The sequence below is a fragment of the Mastacembelus armatus genome, chromosome 16, assembly GCF_900324485.2.
Source record: "Mastacembelus armatus chromosome 16, fMasArm1.2, whole genome shotgun sequence".
NCBI classification, from domain to species: Eukaryota; Metazoa; Chordata; class Actinopteri; order Synbranchiformes; family Mastacembelidae; genus Mastacembelus; species Mastacembelus armatus.
Window position 1 is genome coordinate 21,531,837 of NC_046648.1, and position 7,402 is coordinate 21,539,238.

Consider the following 7,402-nt stretch of genomic DNA (forward strand, 5'->3'; position numbering starts at 1 on the left):
CCTGCCCAGAGTAATAATTTCATCTTCATGCAGAATATCATTTTTTCTACTCACTCCTGGGTGAGTAACCAAATCTCATGTTTGTCTATTCCTCCTGTGATTTCTCTGCACGGATTAGGTAGTGATGGTCTGAAAAAATGGGGGGATGGGGCCAAAGGATGAGCTCTACCTGCAGACTGATAAGCTAGAAGATACAATGACTTTACAATTCTACCTGTAGGTGTCTTCATTTACGTTTGGTTATTAAATAAATATGGTATCTATGCCTCATGAAAAATACATGCAGTCCAAATTATGTATTTTTAACATTAGTAATTTGTCCTTTAAAATTTATAAAATAGTGAAATAATCTTGAATGTTGAAACTTCATTTCACAAACGTCAGTTTATTGTCTAAGTGGCCTCGTCTAAGGAACAATGAACTGAGGTGGCGTGGATATATTTGAAAACTCTTCCAGTGTTCACCATAATTGTTAATCATTCAGTTTTTTTATTCTATTTGCCAAAGAACAGCAGGATGACATTGAACGGTTTGGGCATTGAAAAAAGAACCAATCAGTGCAATTAGTGTAAGACCAGACCAGAATTAACTGAGCAGTGATGTCCAGTTTGTGGAAGGTAAAGTTGCAGTCTTAAAAAGCTTCGCAACCAGCCCTGTCTTCTAGATATTACATTTATATTTGATTAAGTTTGAAAAGAAATGTAATGCCACACAGATGTTTATCCACATAATGAGGAAAAATTATTAAAAAACATATTTGTCACAAAATGTGGTTGCACAGTATGTGAAAATCATTCATGGAAAATGTATTTAGTAGTTTCTCCTAATTTACCAGCTCATAACATCGAAAGTATGATTAAACTGTTAGGGTTCTGGTTAGACACTGACATGGAAAAAGGTAAAAGTTAGACATTTTGGAAAATCTGCTTTGATGCATGTTAGATGAGACAGCTCTGTTCAGTAAATATGAAGATAGGTGGCCTTGTCCATATGCTACAGAATCCACTTACCAATAAAATGTTAAAAAGACAACTCACCATCTCACGAAGGGTTCTGGCTCCGACCAGTTGTCATTTTTATACTTCACATTTTGTAAGGATTTAACAAGCTAGATATAGTGCATTGGTGCAGCTGAGCAAATGTGAATAATGTGTGCACCTTTTGCACAACCAGTCAACTAATATGCAAAGTGTGCACCTCCTTCAATCAGTCCATTTATAAATAAAACTATGCATCGTAGTCAGTTTTGGAAACACTGTAGTGCCCCTGTAGTGTACTCAGCAACATGTGAAAATCCTTTTATGCAGTCCAGATTTTTCCAGGATGTTGTCAGGTGTCTTCAAACAGTAAACATGTCACAGAATGAATTAAAAAAAGCTGAGATATCATGTTGAGACAGTGGCTCTTCAAGTTGAGAGCAGGATCTCATGATTGGCCTCGATCCAAACCACTTAGCAGCACCTTGCTGATCAGTATCCGTTGGGTTTGGAAGTGAGCCTTTGGGTGTATCCACTGCTGAGATCCACCTCACTATTTGTGCCAAATGAGAAAGCATTTACTATTTGTGTTTCCATACATGTTCCTGCTCTGTTATCCACGTTTCACTAAGAGTCGTGGAAATTTGACACAGAAGGCATCACCATCAATTTACTGTAATTACTGCCTGGCCTCTGGTGGGCCACCTCTCCCGGGCCGACGACTGATCCCCATCCATCCTGTCAGAATGGCAGCTTTATAGCCTCCTTCCAGGATTGTCCTCAGCTGAGCAAGTGGATGGTGCAAGTGTCCGTCTGAACAGGGGGCAAACAAAGGGGTACATCTGGTTGATAATTTATGATATTGCCCAGAGGGTTGTTGATTGTGTTGTTTGTCTGTACGCTCACCAATTAAATTATTATCCAGCAGTCATATCCAGCAGTCGTTTATGCTACTTAGGCTCTGCCTCTTTCCACTTACTCTAGTCAGGACAAGGCTCATTATTAAGCTGTTATGGTCATTTAAATGACTGAATGTTTTATAAGTACCTGTGACTGAAAACTTGAAAAAAAAAAAAGACTTTACATTTACATGACATTACATTAACCTTAGCTGTCCTCTAGGGTTTAGTACTAATAGCAAATCTTAACATGCTACACACTAAACTACAATGATAAGCGTAGTAAATATCAGCATGTTGACACACAGCCTCACAGAATAGGCTTTAGACTCATATTGGTTCAGGTTTTTTTCTTTTTCATTTGTCCAACACCACTTACTGTAGTTATCCTGATAGCCAGAAATGAATTCTAATGGGAGGGACATGCATTGACTGGAAATGAAATTACCACAGTAAAAGTCTCATTCCTGCTTCAAGTCAATTGTGACACCCAAATCAGATCTACACTATAACTGGTTCAACAATTGTACTGTGTGTCTTTTACTATGTACAGGAAAACTACACTGGGTATATAGTGCATTGTGACATTGGCAGCACATGCTACACTATACAGTAGCTGTGTTATGCTGTCACCTGCCTTGTCTTACTGTGTGATGGACAGATGTTATATGCAGACCTATAGTCAGACACAGACACAAAAGATGCATTTTCTTTTTACACACACACACAGACACAGACACAGACACACGCACAGACACACACACACACACACACACACACACACACACACACACACACACACACACACACACACACACACTCTCACAGAGGTTGCTGGTACCTGGTGTTTGACTCTACAGGGGTCTGTGTGACTTGAAAAGAGCTTCATTGACTCCTTCCCTGGTGCTACTAACAGCTGATCTGCCATTCTGGTCACGGATTCTGTCTGCACTCAGAGGACTTCCAGCAGCTTCTGCTTCACACACCAGCTTAACTGAGAAGTGACAGAATCAAATACAGGGCATCTGCTGAGGCACATTCGTTGTGTTAATGCATTACAAAAATGATGGAAGGTTTGCACACTCAACTCAATAATACATTTCTAACACCCTGTGCTAGATACATGTTAGTTCCTACTAAAGAAAGGGAAATTTGATTGTGATTTGGGTTCACAAACTTTCTGTCTTTATTGTGCGGTTGATGTTGCCTTTGCTTGAACACGTGATGGACTTCCAGAATTTATTTTTGTTTTTGGTAGAGGCAAAGTGCATAGGCCAAATGTTTCTAACATGAGTAGACAGACATCATTTTGACTGAATGCAGCTCCTGCTCTTTCGCTTGGTGAAGCATACTAAGATATCATTAGCCAAACCATGAGCTGCTGTCGACTTTGATTTGCTCACAATTATGAAGATTAGGAGATGTTGGAAAGTTGAACCTTTATTTGTTATTCTTATTTCTTATATAGTATAAAAGAGAATAGATTGATGCAGAGATCTATGTGCACTGAAAGCTACATAATGTCCATTCACACATTAGCACTTAAAAATAGACATTAGTAAGGCAGCTGAGAAATGTTCACCTATATGAAAAGCTTTATGGTACTCAGTAGCAATATCCAGTCATGCTTGTTTTTACTCCCTTGTTAAATGGAAACAGTTGTTAGCTACGCTATGAAATAGCATTAAGAAGCTGCCAGGACAAACATGATTCATCAGGAAACTCCATATTTGGAGTTGAGTAGGTGACTGAACTATTCCCACATGCTTGATGCCTGGGGATGCACCTGTGGGAAAGCTTAAGCTTAGGTTGGGCTGCTCTGATTTTATTGATTTGATTTTCCTCAAAAAATGACCTTAACCCTAGATGTTTTCACATACTCTTTGTTTTATTTTAACTATTTCAGCTATTTTCCAAACACAGTAAGCAAAAATGTTCTATCATGTTTAAACAATAAAAAGCAGCTCAGTATCCTTGACTACAGACATCAGCTGAGCTGAGTTTGTAGTTAGTAAGTCTTGGTCTTTTGAGTCCAGTGTCAAACAACAGGTTACTGATAGTGTTCAGGTGACTTTTCATATAGTTGTATCACCATGGCAGGACAGGTATATTTGACACGTTGCTTTTGCCTTGTCTTCATTTAGTTTTTCTTCTCTTTAACTACAATGATACATGATGTTCACCCCAATGTCCTGTGCCCAAGCTGACACAGTATATATTTCCACATTTTAATAGCGCAGTCAAAAAGCATAAATTTATCCAGACAAAATGTATTTAAAGACACATACCTAAAGAAGCGGGGTTAATATTTGTTGTTGACCAGACTTAGCAATTAAAACCATAAAAGCTGTTTTGGGTGTTTTTTTTTTTTTTTTGGTGGGTTGAATCATTATCGTGATTCTCTATCATGGTGAAAGTAGTGAAGAAAAATAATTGTAAAATCAGTTGATTATTAGGATAAAAATGTTGCAGATTGTTCGCTGGAAAAAAAAAATATATTCAGAACGTGCACTGGCGTTTTTCTTCCTGAGGTCCTATATGAGCTAATATAAAAAAAAAAAAAAATTGAACAGATGGGCTCTACCAATAACATCACATATATAATGTGGATGTTTCAATAATAACTCAGAAATACTTGTCAATCACCTCAGAGGGCTGTTGTTTTCCTCCATCAGTTGGACCCACTGTGCCTGATGTTACTCTGTATTTGTACTTTATTTTCCACTAATAACTCATGGCCTCACAGAATGAGAGTGCTACGCAATTATAATGTTTCCGCTGTGTATTTCACTGGATTATTGACTTTTCCCAGAGCTGCAGAAAGCATATTCCATAGACGTCTTTGCTGTGAGTGAGCCTAGATGTAGTACATGTGAGTCATGAAATGCCTCCAATATTAATATGAACAATTCTGGTCTTTCTTAGAATATGCGTGTGTGTTTGTGCCTGTGCTTGCACGTGTGTGTCTTAGAAGGAAGTCGCAAATAATAGTGATTTGATGTGCATGATGTTCCCTTGCACTGTGTGTGTGTGTGTGTGTGTGTGTGTGTGTGTATTTGAGTACATGTATGCATTGGCTTCCTGAATGTGTTTTTTGGTTCAGTGATAAAAACAAATGATTTAATAAACATGAATATAGATAGTAATTTGTTAGAAACATAGAAAACACACTGCTGTTAATGGTTTTGTTGTCATCACTTTACAGAAATATGGAATATTTATATTATCTGACTGACAATAAACTGTAGTGAATGAGATGAATAGAGGGGTTATAGTCATGTATTGTGAATAAAGTGGCACTTTACTCTCATTTTTCAATTAGGATAATGGAGAGCAGCTCTATAAACATGGATTTGAGCTGGAGATATAGCTGCCCTGCAGGAGGGCGAGTGCAGCAGTAAAACAAAAAGACAATATCTTCTTGACTTTATGCTTCTATTTAACTTGCAGTGACAATTTTATTTTTAAATTTTTTCTATAAATAAATCAGCCCCATTGGTTTAGGCAAAGCTGTCCTATCCCTCCTATTTTGTCTGATATAGTCACTCATGGTGTTCCCCATAACAAATATCATATTTGAACTATAGAGAACAAAGGAATTGGAGGCTGTACCTTTATGAACTGCTGTCAGTCTCGGCACACAACCAATCCTGAACGTGTTCAAGTGTTCAGCAGCACTGCTGGAAACAATAAAGTTGGCAATGAAACACAGAGACTAAAAGGCAGACTAAGCGAGAAAATAGATACATCCAAGGTAAATTTTTAACAAGTTGTTGAAATAAAATGACTTGTTGAGTGACACATGCTATACAAGCCTTTCCTGATCTTATGTCCTTGTTGGAAATTCAATCCTTTCTCACTATCTTCCAAAGCCAGTACAAAGAAGCAGTTTCTGAACTGACATAACTGTGGTTAAGGTTTGGTTGGGTTCAGGTGACAAATGACTAGTATAGTCATAGTCATAATATATAATAAAACATGAGAATAATAACCACCAGGTTATGGTTAGGGAAACATTGTGATATGGCCTTAAAATCTTTTTGGACTGGTGGAAAATCCAACCATCCACACAAACACCTTTTGTTTTGAAGTCTTGGTGCTCCTACAACACCCACTGTTTGGTCTTTTGCTGTGGCAGACAAGGGTCATAATTGAAAGAGCTCTTAAAAAACTTTGTCATTTAACGATACATAAATGTTGTTACTGGGTATTTACTGAAATGTTTTTCTTGGAAGAACACTCTCTAAACAATTAACAAAACTAAATCACAATCAGCTCCACTGCAGATTATAAAAGCATTAACCTTTGAGATGTTCATTAACTAACCCTCCACCCAAGGAAATCAAGATGGTTGTAAACAAAGGAACACAACCAGTGGTGGTGTGTTCTTTGTTTTTTTTTCTTTTATTAAAGCATCCATCCATCATCTATACCCTCTTATTTCTATATAGTCACAGGGATCTGCTGGAGCCTATCCCAGCTCTCTTTGGGTGAAAGGCAGGGGTCCACCCTGGACAGGTCACCAGTCCATCACAGGGCCACATAGAGACAAACAACCTCACACACTCACACTCACTCCTATGGACAATTTAGAGTCACCAATCAACCTGACATACATGTTTTTGGACTGTGGGAGGAAACCAGAGTACCTGGAGAAAACCCACACAAGCACAGGGAGAACATGCAGACTCCACACAGAAAGGCCCCTGATGGGTTTCAAACCAGGGACCTTCTTGCTGTGAGGCAACAGTGCTAACCACTAAACTATCGTGCTGTTTAAGAGAAGCATCCAAAATTAATTCTGATGGAGAGTAAGAGTGAGAAAGAAGACAGAGATGAAGATATATATAGTACAAGAAAAAGAGAGAAATCCCTAAAGTAGTACTGTGAACAGGACAGACTAATACTACTACTACTTTATTTGGATGGAAATAAGTAATCTAAAGTACAAACTCTTAGAGGCCTCTGGATTTCCACATATGTCAAACTGATGTAACTAAAAATCAGTCAAATCTCAAATAAAAACATGGAAAATGTCTGATACATCAGTCAGCACAGATCTGATGTTTTTGTCTGACAGTTTCCTGCTTTTTTCAGTCTCTTCAGTGGAGTGAAAGGTTAAGTCACATGCTAAATGTCAGCTTCCACGGCATTTTGCTTTTATTGATGTATCAGCTTTTGTACCTCAGCCAAGCTAAAAATGTTTTTCCTATGTTTGTATTTTCGTCAATTCCCCTCTGATACTTAAGGCACAAATTGAACCCAAAAAAAACGGTGATGGAAATGACATTTTCCATGACAGATGTAGGAAGACAGATTAAAAAAGAAGGGCAAGAGAGCAACACTAAGAGGGACAACAGCAACAGAGAAGGAGAGCAGAGACATTGTTGTTCATTAGCTTCAGAATTAACTGCTGCTTTCAACCCCCGGCTCCCACCACAGCTCCTCAGGTTTCTGCTCATCTGCATGAGCCTCTCGGAGGCCTCTGGTGCCCACAACCCAGATACTAATGAGGCGCTGAGACGG